We start from the raw sequence: 12,206 nt of genomic DNA, 5'->3' as shown, positions 1-12,206 counted from the left end.
GCTCACGGTGTAGAGCAGTGGGCGTCAAACTGTGGCCCTCCAGATGTAGCAAAACTACAATTCCCAGCATGCCCGGACAGCCGTTGGCTGTCCGGGCATGCTGGGAGTTGTAGTTTTGCCACATCTGGAGGGTCACAGTTTGAAGACCACTAGTGTAGAGAGTCTCTAGGTAGCGAGCACTGACCTCACTATGATAACTTGTCCTTCTGGACAGTCCAGATCCTGTACCACATGGAGCTTAAAATGATGGTCACCCTGGAAGACAGCGTGGTGTGTTAACAAATCTGTAAGTCATAGGTCGCTCTTAAATCAGACAGGAGGTGTCTGACGCCAGAAGGTCACAGAGGTATCTATGCTTACTGATATGCCACTTCCATCCACCTTTCAATGTATAGGAGCAGGGACACCTGTCTTTTGACAGGCGTTCCTGCCCCTATATAAATCCCAATCGGCCATTATATGCAAATGAAAACAGACGATCAATTCAAGAAAACTAAATCCTCTAGAAATGGATCCACTAGAAATTGATTTTGGGAGGTTCAGTAAACTAAGCAGTCCTCAATGCCAAGCCGCACCTGCCAAAGCTACTATAAATTTAGGGTACGTAGCTGGAGCGATCCCGAATTATCAAGGCATAATCAGAAGGACCTCTGCATCAATGCCCATACCCAGGTATGTATTATATGTTCCTTTATCTAACCTCAATATATCATGTTGTGTTAAAGATCGCCTGGGATGGCAGCGCTGCTTGTGCAGTTCCAGGTAAGGAATTTGTTCTCTCGTAGGTACCATTCTGGGGCCAATCTGTTCCTCATTAGGAGGGGCAGACAGCCCGGGAAAGGGCTCAGTCTGTAATCTCCTTTCCAGTTGGTATCCATCTGCAGATGTGTAACCAGCCCTGAGTTATGCCGAGAGGACATTTATTACTGTGGCCTTGCGAATTTTCCATCCCAAACCGTAAGGTAGACATAGTGAAGGAGGTGTCCCCCCCTCCCCCCCCCCCCCCCACTCCCCCAGTACTCAATGGTCACATTTTTAATGTCACAGAAGAGTTATATCAGGATGGGTTCAGCTGTCTGGCTCCCCCTCCGGCGCGCTGGGTATGTTGGTTTATTTTACTAAGGCCTTTCTTGGAAGTCCTGATGATGATGTTAACAGCACAAAGCCGTAATTGGCCCATATTAAATCAAGGAAGCGATATGTTTTCGTAAAGCCGCAGCGAAAGGTGCCGGGGGAGACAGAGGAAGATCGGTGGACGCAGCGCTTTCCAGCACCTTCCCAATCCAGAATCTAAAGACTTTGCCATCCCGGGAGAACCCGGCGTCCAAATCGCTTTAGCAGCTGCCGGGAGCCGAGAGGCAGCAGGTGACAGGTCTGGTGGACTTCTTAAGTGTCACCTCCGAATCAGAAGAAGTATGGGCCGGGGTAGAGGGAAACGCTTGTGTCCTACATATTAGAACAAGGATAATGGGCCAGGTGGTAACGCTTCCACCAGACTTCAATTTCCTGCCATAGAGGTTCTTAAATTTGATTACAGCCGAGGCCCCTAAAAATCGGTAAACCCCAATATATGAAGTCCTGTGGAGGGCCACAGTTTGAGACCACTGTCCTGAAGCTATCAGCTATCACCCAGCTTTTCCTGGATCCTGAGTGACCAGTCTACCTATTATTACTATGATAAATATCCCTCATTCCACATCTGGCATTTGCCTTGTTTGTCACTCCTCTAAGAGGCTTGATAGTTGATAGCTTAAGGACAACCTAATATTTACAATCCCAAACTTTTTCAGGTCTAAATATTCTTAAATCTGCACTGTCATTAAAACGAATTTTTGCTATTGCACTCCTTATGGAAAATAAAAAAAATTCCTAATGTATTTTGTTTAAAAAAAATAATAAAGTTTTCTATGTTTTATTTGTGTTTAAAAAAGCTGCCACTAAGTGTCTCCTTACTTGTCCAGAGCACATTTCTCCCCATCTCTTGCACAGACTTTGGACTCCTTCTGACCTGGCAGAAGTCCACAATCAGGAAATGCTGAGGGGGGGGGGGGGGGTGCAGCCTTAGCCAATCATAGCTCATCTCACAATGAATTGCTCTGGGCTGTGTGTAGCAGAGTGAGGGAGGAAGTTCTCCCCTGTATGGCTTCAGATGATGTCACGCCTCCCAGTCTGTAGAAAATACAGAGGAATATAAAAGGTAGAAAACTAAAAAATAATAAACATAAAGGCAGGGGGTGGTTTATCATGATGGGGACAGTGAACTGGGAGGATAATAAAATTTAACAAGATCAAAAATTTAACAAGATTTAACAAGGTACGTTTTAAAGGGGTACTCCGCCCCAAGACATCTTATCCTCTATACAAAGCATAGGGGATAAGATGGCTGATCACGGCTGGGGTCTGACCGCTGGAAACCCCGCAATCTCTGTGCCATTACATTATGTTCAGAATGCTGGGTTCGGAGCACCACGCCCCCTCCATTCATGTCTACAGGAGGGGGCATGACGTCACTACCACGGCCGGTCGGACCCAGCGTTCTGAAAATAATGTTCAGAATGCCTGGGTAAGGGCACAAAGATCACGGGGGGTCCCAGCGGCTAGACCCCCGTGATGAGACATCTAGGGGCTAAGAGGTCATCTGTTTTAGGCAACCTATTTCCAGGTAATTCTGAGTTAACACAAGAAGGTGGGGGGGGGGGTCTCTCAAGACCTCTATCATTCAGCCGAGAATCTCTTTCTCTCTCAGGGGGACCCAACGTGTTATCAATGGATGCCATGTAACGCCTCATTTCACCGCCGATGGCACTGAAAGAAAATAAAACAATTACTGCCAGGTTCTCCCACAGATGAAGTCTTACTGGGGTTCCAGACAATAGAAAGCTTGTGTTAGAAGGTCCCTACTATCAATGTAGACAACCCCTTTAAGTTCCATTAAGGTAATTCTGTTTGCTGCAGGCGGCTTGGAAGAGATGCCCGATAGTGATCTATGGAATGAAGCTCATCCCATAGGAGATTCTGATCAGTTCCTCTACAATTCTTCCTGCCACTATCCAGTCTGTTTTTAAGACATATCTTAAAGGGGTACTCCGCCCCTAGGAATCTTATCGCGGGGGTCCCGCCACTGGGGACCCCCGTGATCTCTCCTGCTGCACCCCTGTACATCAGTAGCCTGTAGCTATGTTTGCCCCGTGGTTGATGATGGGTGATGCATGGGACACGCAGGAGAGATCACGGGGGGACCCCTGCGATCAGACATCTTATTCCCTATCCTTTGGATAGGGGATAAGAGGTCTAGGGGTGGAGTACCCCTTTAAACCTTGCACTTATCATGTGCAGAATCAAACTGGATGCAATATACTTATATCCGCAGTGAAGATTTTGGATGATCAAAGAAGAGTGACTATTGTATTGTAAAACATTTTCTTCAAAATTACTAATTCTGTGCTGATCCTGAGTTATATCCTGTATTATACTCCAGAGCTGTACTCACTATTCTGCTGGTGAAGTCACTGTGTACATACATTACATTACTTATCCTGTACTGATCCTGAGTTATATCCTGTATTATACACCAGAGCTGTACTCACTATTCTGCTGGTGAAGTCACTGGGGGACTATTTGTGTATGGTAGAAGCATTTTACCCCTTTTCCCGAATTCTAAATTATGTGCAGAAGCGCTAAATTTATCAATCAAGCGCAATGAGCTTCATAAATTGCGGGTAAATATAGTCATCTCCTAAATCCACTCTTTGGAAAATAGAATCAATGATTTAGAGCATCTTGCTACGTTAAGTCCAAGATGGCTTATATTTGCGCAAAAAAAACAGCTCTTGCGGCAAAATTTTTGGTGTAAAAAAAAAGCACGCAGTTAATAAATCCATGTGTACTATGGATGTCACTCCAAGGTACCCTGATTCAGCCACATCTGGAGGACATGCTCTACCAAAACGTGCGCAAAAAAATTGCACAAAAAAAGGGCTTGCGCAAAATTTTGCGCAAAAAAATACACACAAAACAGGGGTAAAATCTTTGATACATGTCCCCCACTGTGTACATACATTACATTACTTATCCTGTACTGATCCTGAGTTATATTCTGTATTATACTCCAGAGCTGCACTCACTATTCTGCTGGTGGGATCACTGTGTACATACATTACATTACTTATCCTGTACTGATCCTGAGTTATATCCTGTATTATACTCCAGAGCTGTACTCACTATTCTGCTGGTGAGGTCACTGTGTACATACATTACTTATCCTGTTCTGGTCCTCAGTTATATCCTGCATGTCCCTCCATTAAGCCGGTATGTAACACTTAACTAGGTAGTCCAATAATAGCAAGTTATGTCCCCCATTAGCAAGGTATGCCCTTTCCTCAGTAGGTAGGTGTATCCCACTTAGCTAGGTAGTCCCCCTATTATCCAGTTATGTCCCTCATTAGTCAGGTATGCCCCCCAGTTGGCTGGTTACCAGCAATATCATCCAGAGCAGGATTAGTCTTGTTCCCCCTTTACACTCCTCTTGGTGGGCAGCCGGGGTAGGCATATGTTACGTCAGCAGACGTGCTTGCATGCGGCACGTCTGCTACCAGTTGCCACTGCTCTTAAAGGGCGCCTGATTATACTGTACTGTACCTCAGGTTGGGAACCGCTGTTCTAGACATTGTAGCAGTACAATACTGGAGCCTGGCACATAGGGGATTGGTCCCATTTGTTGCCAGCCATGGCCTGTGGCAGAACATAGGAACCTAAAAGTGATAGGAGGGGAGCGCAGACAGTGATGGAGGGAGGGGGAACAGACGAGCTGTTTCTGGCTCTAAAAACACATTTTCATTTCAAGAGTTTTCTTTTCTTTTTTTTTTTTTTCAAAACAACCTGCAACGAGCAATGACGCATGTTGGGAACAGCCCTCGGGCCACAGCTGCTCCCCCCCCCCCCCCTCGTGAAGGGCTCAGGAAGGGGCCATGCAGGCTTCACCCTTATTGAGGCTGCTGTTTAGACTGGTAACTTTATCTGCATCTCAGCAATGAGCGGGTGGAATTGCAGGTAGCAGCCAAGAGGGACTCGCTCATAGATCCCTATCTGTCCGCACACAGTAACCGTTTCAGCCTTAGCTGGTACCTTGCGCCTTTTCGCACAGCGGGATCTCCTTCACACTGTTCAGTGTTTTTCCTGTATTAAGGGGAGCAGCTTGTAACGATCAGTTCACATTTATACATAATCTACATAGGATACAGAGAAACTTTGCATATACCTAAAGAAACACTCCATCTCTAGTCCTACAGTGCCACCTGTTTTATTCCAGCACAGCTGCATCCATGCGTTTCATTACTTTATGTGAGTCACGTGATTACCAGCCTGTACCACAGAAAAACACATGGCTTAGGCTGCATTCACATCACGATTGCAGCCTATGGATCTGGATGGGGGTGGGGAAAATCGGGAGCTCCCACACCCCAGCCGGACCGGCACCAAAACCCATTCACTTTAATGAGCTGACTGCAGTCAAACAGTGACTCCGGTCGGCTCATTTTTGCCCCGTATGTGGTTTTGTGACATAACTTAAAACCGTAGTATACGGGGCAGAAATGAGCCGACCAGAGTCACTGTTTGACTCCAGTAAAGTGAATGGGTTTCGGCGCTGGTCCGGCTGGGCTACGGGAGTGCGGGTTACTAATCCGCCCCCCCCCCCCCCCCCCCCCCACCCGCTGGATCCGGCAGTCGTAGGCTGCAATCCTGATGTGAATGCAGCCTTACTGTATCAGAGGAGGTGGTCTGACGTCGTAACCAGATCTCTTCTGCCAGCTCGCAGACCCCTCCACGCTCAGATCTGTATACTGCTGCTATCTCTATGGGATCAGGATATACAGTAGTTATACACTTTTCCACTAGCTCTATCTGTATACTGCTGCTGCTATCTCTATGGTGGGGCATGATCTCTATGGTATTTCTATGGTATTAATGGTGAGGCATCTATGTACAGACCAGTGTTTTCTAATCAGAGTGTCTCGAGCTGTTGCAAAACTACAACTCCCAGCATGCCCGGACAGCCTTTGGCTGTCCGGGCATGCTGGGAGTTGTAGTTTTGCTACAGCCGGAGGCACTCCGGTTGGGAAACACAATGAACAGACTATTTAATGCCTGTAGTTCCGTCTCGTCTATGGACACGTAGAGACCGCGATTTACTCCAGATCATGCATAGTAAAATGGAGAATATTTATTTGGGTAATGGCGCCATCTAGTGTGCTTACATCTGTACTGTTCCACCAGAAGTTTTAATGGAAATTTTGCACAATTGTTCGAAAATATAGTGTGTAATCTAACATCACAGGAGTATAAACAACTGATATGTAGACAATAATAGATTCATAGTATTACACTGTGACTAACCTAAACTGCACATTGGAGCATAGCTAGAAAAGGTTGCATGTTCCAGTAAACATGGGGCCACATCTGAGGCCCCTATAATGTACCAGGTTGACAATCACTGACTTAGTTAAAGGGTTTATTATCCAGGATTAGGAAAAACGTAGCTGATTTCTTCCAGAAACAGCGCCACTCTTGTCCTCAGGTTGTGTGCGGTATTGCAGCTCAGTTCCATTAAAGTAAATGAAACGGAGTTGTAATACCAGGTAAAGGACAGGTGTGGCACTGTTTTTGGAAGAAAACAGCCATGTTTTTCTTAAACCTTGGATAACCCCTTCAGTACTCCAGTTTTCCCTTGGGGTATAGGACCTTAAAGAGGTACTCTGCTAGAAAACATCTTATCCCCTATCCAAAAGGAAAGGGGAGAAGATGTCTGATCGCAGGGGTTCCGCTGCTGGGGACCCCCACGATTTCCGCTGTGGCACCCCAGTCATACGGTGAAACAACGTGCCGGAGAACTGGCGACTATAGTCACCACGCCCCCTCCCTCCATCCAGCAGCGGGACCCCATGATCAGACATCTTATCCCCTATCCTTTGGATAGGGGATAAGATATTTTTCGATGGAGTACCCCTTTAAATCAGAACACAATGGAAAGTTTAATAATTTAATCATCTAAACTTTCAGAAACGTTCACGCTCTTAATTTGCTGTCAGGGAATGGAAATGTTCCTGGGCCCGAAAACAAGTCCAGACTAAGGCTTCTTTCACACAGTGGAATTTCCAAGCTAAATCCGGCGAAAAAAAAAAATTCCCCTTGGAAATTCCGTTGCAGCGGAGTCCTATTGTTTTCAATGGGAATCTGCTACACCGCGCCCAAGGAATTCTGCCTTGTGAACATAGTCTTATGTTTGGGTACAAACGGTATCCATTCTAGATAACTCTATTCTGTAGGAATCTATATAATATAATACAGTGACCCCCCCGACCTACGATGGCCCGACATACGATCATTTCAACATACGATGGCCTCTCAGAGGCAGCATCAACATACGATGCTTTTGTATGTCGGGGTCTTCGCATAAACGGCTATCCGGCAGCGCAGACTGCTTCAGCTGCCACCGGATATCCGTTTAATGTGCCCTGTGTGGTCCGGTGGGTGTCACTCACCTGTCCCCGCTGTTCGGACTCTTCGGGCTCCGCTGCATGGCCGTCGCTCTCATTCGTTGTCATCACGTCACCGCGCACGCCATCCCTTCATCCAATAGGAGCGGCGGGGACAAGTGAGTATAACTTTCTATATTATTATTGCACGGATCCCTCAACATACGATGGATTCAAGTAACGACGGTTCATTTGGAAGGAATTACCATCGTATGTTGAGGGACCACTGTATAAAATAAATAAATGGAAGACCACATAGTTATAGAATAAAACTACTTTTAGAACAAGACAGGTTTAGATACACCATTTCATCAGTACACTGTCCTTGGATATTATGAAACTTGCACCCATAGATACATCGGTCCTACCCCAAATTATTAACCCCTTCATAATCATTGATGTATATGTATAATAACATATCTCTGAATAATAGTCATGCGCTCACTAAATAATAGCTCTATAACGCCAAATAATGTCTCCGCACCATGGGCACATCACATAACGAATAATATCCCCATACCGTGCCCATCTAGTGGTCACATACCAGCACTACAGGGCTCTGCAGGGTATAAGCCCGCTATGGACCTGATATACTGTAAATTATTACAGTGCGGTTACATCCAGTGAAAACAGGGGGCGTCTTCTCTGATTAAAGACATTTACTTTCCCTTTTCTTCTCTTTTTGGCCCAGATCGCCATGACGACTTAAAGAGAACCTCTCATGATTTTGTTAAATTTTTATAATCCTCCCAGTTCACTGCCCCCATCACGATAAATCACCCCCTGCCTTTATTTTTATTATTTTTTAGTTTTCTACCTTGATATTGCTCTGTATCTTCTGCTCAGTCTCAGTCAGGTTCACATACTGGGAAGGGGCGTTCCCCAGCAGGCGTGACATCATCTGAAGACATACAGGGGAGAACTTCCTCCCTCACTCTGCTACACACAGCCCAGAGCAGTTCAGTGTGAGATGAGCTATGATCGGCAAAGGCTGCACACACATCCCTCAGCACTCCAGACTGCATTTATTGATTTCGGACAGCAGGAGTCCAAAGTCTGTGCAAGAGAGTTGGGGACATGTGCTCTGGACAAGTAGGGAGACACCTAGTGGTAGCTTTTTTTTTTTTTTTTTTTTTAAACAAAACATAGAAAACTTAAAAGGTATCATCCAGGAAAAACTTTTATATATATCAATTGGCTCCAGAGAGTTAAACAGATTTGTAAATTACTTTAAATTTTTTTAAACAAAGTACATTATAAAGGTTTTTTGATTTACCATAAGGCGTGGAATAGCAAACATTTGTTTTAATGAGAGTGCCGATTTAATTGTCTCGGCAGACTTTGGTGCCAATTGTAGTGAACCACAAGGTAAAAGTGTCCTTCTAAGCACCCCACAAAAAAAAGTGCCACCTTAGTGCGCACTCCAGAGTAATAGTGCACCCACACAAAGTTAAAGTATTCCCCCCCCCCCCCCCCCCCCCCCACCAGTATTGGTGCAAATGTAGTGTCCACCAGTTACTGTACCACCTGCTTAGTTATAATGCCCCCTAGTGGCCCCAGTTAGTAATGATTCCTCTTTGAGCATATACTCAATAATAAAGCACTTAGCTGCAATGCTTTGTGGTTATTGTGTAAGATCCATTGTCGCATGTCTGCGGCCGCATTCCTGGGAGATTATCTGGAGTCATCACAATGGAGGAGGAGAAGAAGACGGATTCTAACCAGGCCTGATCTATGCGGTAGAGCCTTCTTTCCCAACCAGTGTGTCTCCAGCTGTTGCAAAACTACAACTCCCAGCATGCCCGGACAGCCGAAGGCTGTCCGGGCATGCTGGAAATTGTAGTTTTGCAAAAGCTGTAGGCACTCGGGTTGGAAAAGACTGCATTTTTTTTTTTTTTTGTATTACAAATAATGGGTTTTGCAACTTTTAAAACGCGTTTCTAGAAAATAGACACTAGAGAGAGCTTTAACTACAGGCTAAATGGTCTAGTGAATCTAAGTGTGCTTCAAGATGTGACAACTAGGGGGCTCCAGATTCTATTGTAAAATCTGCAGCCCAGGAACAACCTAGCCATGGGCTCACCATAAGTGCCTCCGGCTATTGCAACACTACAACTCCCAGCATGCCCAGGGGCCCAGCAGACAAGGAGCTCCATTGCAAACTTAGAAAAATAATGTAAATTGCGCAAAAGGGACTACGCCAATTACTCTGGAATAGTGCTGAACATATTGATGAATGTTTGGGGGCTACGTGTGCCCTTCATCCCTGAAGCCTACAGGACTGTAAATGCAGATCTGGAGGATAACACAGTCTAGGAGTACTGCAATAGTGAAGCAGCACCCGGCCAGGCAGTCCTGGCAGGTCTTCACTTGATGTGGAACGGGATACATAAGAGAAGGTTGGGTGTTGTGGTAGCACAGCCTTCTCATGAATCATGGGCACAAGGGGTCACCACAGATTATCCTTGTCTCTATAGGACTGTAGCAAGTCTCCTGCTCCACAAACAAAGTGGAGCAGAACTTGCAGATGCACAAGTAGTCAGATGACAGAGGGTTAACTTAAAAGAGTATTCCCACTTCCCTAATCCAATGTCTATATGTGGAGCATGGCAGTATAAACAAGTTTGCAATTGGCTTCATTTAGCAAATGTGTGGGTTTGTGGATATCTCTTATCTTACCTCTTGTTGACAGCTGGTAGTCATGGTTCCTGTCCACCAGCTCTGCTTTAGAAGCAGTGGTTAGGTCACTCCCTGGCCAAAGCTTTGAGCACAGACTTATCTCAGCACATTCATCATGTCTAACAGCTTGGGAACTGTCAGACACTGAAGCACAGAAGCAGATGACTTTTCTAACCCCAGCCCCATCCACCAGGGAGTGTGAGCTGACAGGAGAAGCAGAGAGAGAGGTAATCAGTCAGATGAGAATACCCCTTTGAGCAACAGTCCCTCTTTTACTTCTTCCAAACAAGGTAAAAACAGGTAGGCTCCACAAGTTATCCAGATCCAAGGGTACACCCTGAGGTTTCTTGGTATGAATGGTGGCTCCCTATGCTTCTCTTTCTCTGCTCAGCCACAAGGTATGTGTTAAGGGTACTCACAGTCTCCAAGGTACTGTCCAAGGGTCAGAGGCTGCCTTATTTGTTGGTTTACTGTGGATACTTCCGTTATTTTCAGTTTCACAAATTATCTACAGTTCCCATCTGCTCGGTTTGGACAGATGGATGTAGGCACTTTAGCTCACCAGGCCCGGCCTAAAGCCCTGTACAGGTCCTGGAATTCAGTGAGGCACTTGTGTAAATGTGATATCCCAGTACAGAACATGGTCCTGTATTGCCTTTAGGCCCTGTGAGGTTTAGACCCTCAGTGACCTGGGGGCTCCCCTGCAAGGTCTCCCCCTGTTGTTCCATAATGTTGTGTATGTTGCTCTAATGCCTAGACAGTATCCTTATGTATAAGTAGTACAAAGGACCTGTGGGAGGCCTCAAGAACCTGTGTAAGTCTGACACATTTTATCTTATGCAGTCACATGATTTGTTGTCACATGTTCTCCCAGAGAGCACCAGCTTAACCTATGACCCGCAGTTTGACCAATGGACTTTAGTCCAGCCCCCCACTATATAAAAGGGCGGCCATTACAATTCACTCTCTTCTGCTGCAACAGCTCTTCTACCATAAGTCTTTACTGAGACAGCAACCACCAGATATCTCAGTGTCAGTGATCAGCATCTGGAAGACCCCAAAAGCTACAGTCATTCCAGTAAGTCTACAAGTCTATGTCTGCTGTCACTGAAACTACTCAAGTCCTGCATATAGTCAAGTCCAATCTCAAGTCAAGTTAATTACAAGTATATTGGTCCAGCAAGCTGCGAGGTCCTCTGGGTCCAGGCCACCTCTCTGGGAAATCTGGCCTTAGCTGTGAAGATAATTCCATCTGTCTTCTACTCAGTAAAGCCTCCGTTTGACCATTAATGGTTGTGGACTCTCATTTCACTACTAGCAACTGGGATAGCGGAGAATCCGGGCATGTGGTGTTCCGGAACCCGAAAACCACACTGGCGTCAAGAACACTAGGAGTTAATATAATCTTGTTCCTGGGGTTAACACCATCTGATCCCACCACTCACACCGTTACACCCGTGGGTCACCACATAAACTTATCCTTGCTGACTAACTGATCTGGTTCTCTTGACCACTGAAGATGAAGAAATAAATATAGTTAGATAGTTCTTGGATAGGACTAGTTATTCCTGGATTTTGGTTATCTTCGCTGGGGTATAAACCCATGCCGTCCAGCCTTTATGCAGACTTTGCACTAAATCCCACACTCTACAGTTTCAAAATTTCCACACTACCCTCCACACTTCTCTACATTGAACTAGATCCCTTTTCCCTAGGTAGCATATCCTTCCCTCAGTAAGGCTGGGATCCCATTACGTTTTCCCCCATATGGGAGCGCATATGGCAGGGGAGAGCTAAAAACTTGCGCTCCCGTATGCCTTCGTATGCGCTCCCGTATGTAATTCATTTCAATGAGCCGACCGCAGTGAAACGTTTGGTCCGGTCGGCTCATTTTTACCCCGTATGCGCTTTTACAACCGGACCTAAAACTGTGGTCGACCACGGTTTTAGGTGCGGGGAAAAAGCGCATACAAGGCAAAAATGAGCCGACCGGAC

Source organism: Hyla sarda, chromosome 9 (genome assembly GCF_029499605.1).
Source record: "Hyla sarda isolate aHylSar1 chromosome 9, aHylSar1.hap1, whole genome shotgun sequence".
Classification (NCBI taxonomy): Eukaryota; Metazoa; Chordata; class Amphibia; order Anura; family Hylidae; genus Hyla; species Hyla sarda.
This window is presented reverse-complemented; position numbering follows the sequence as displayed.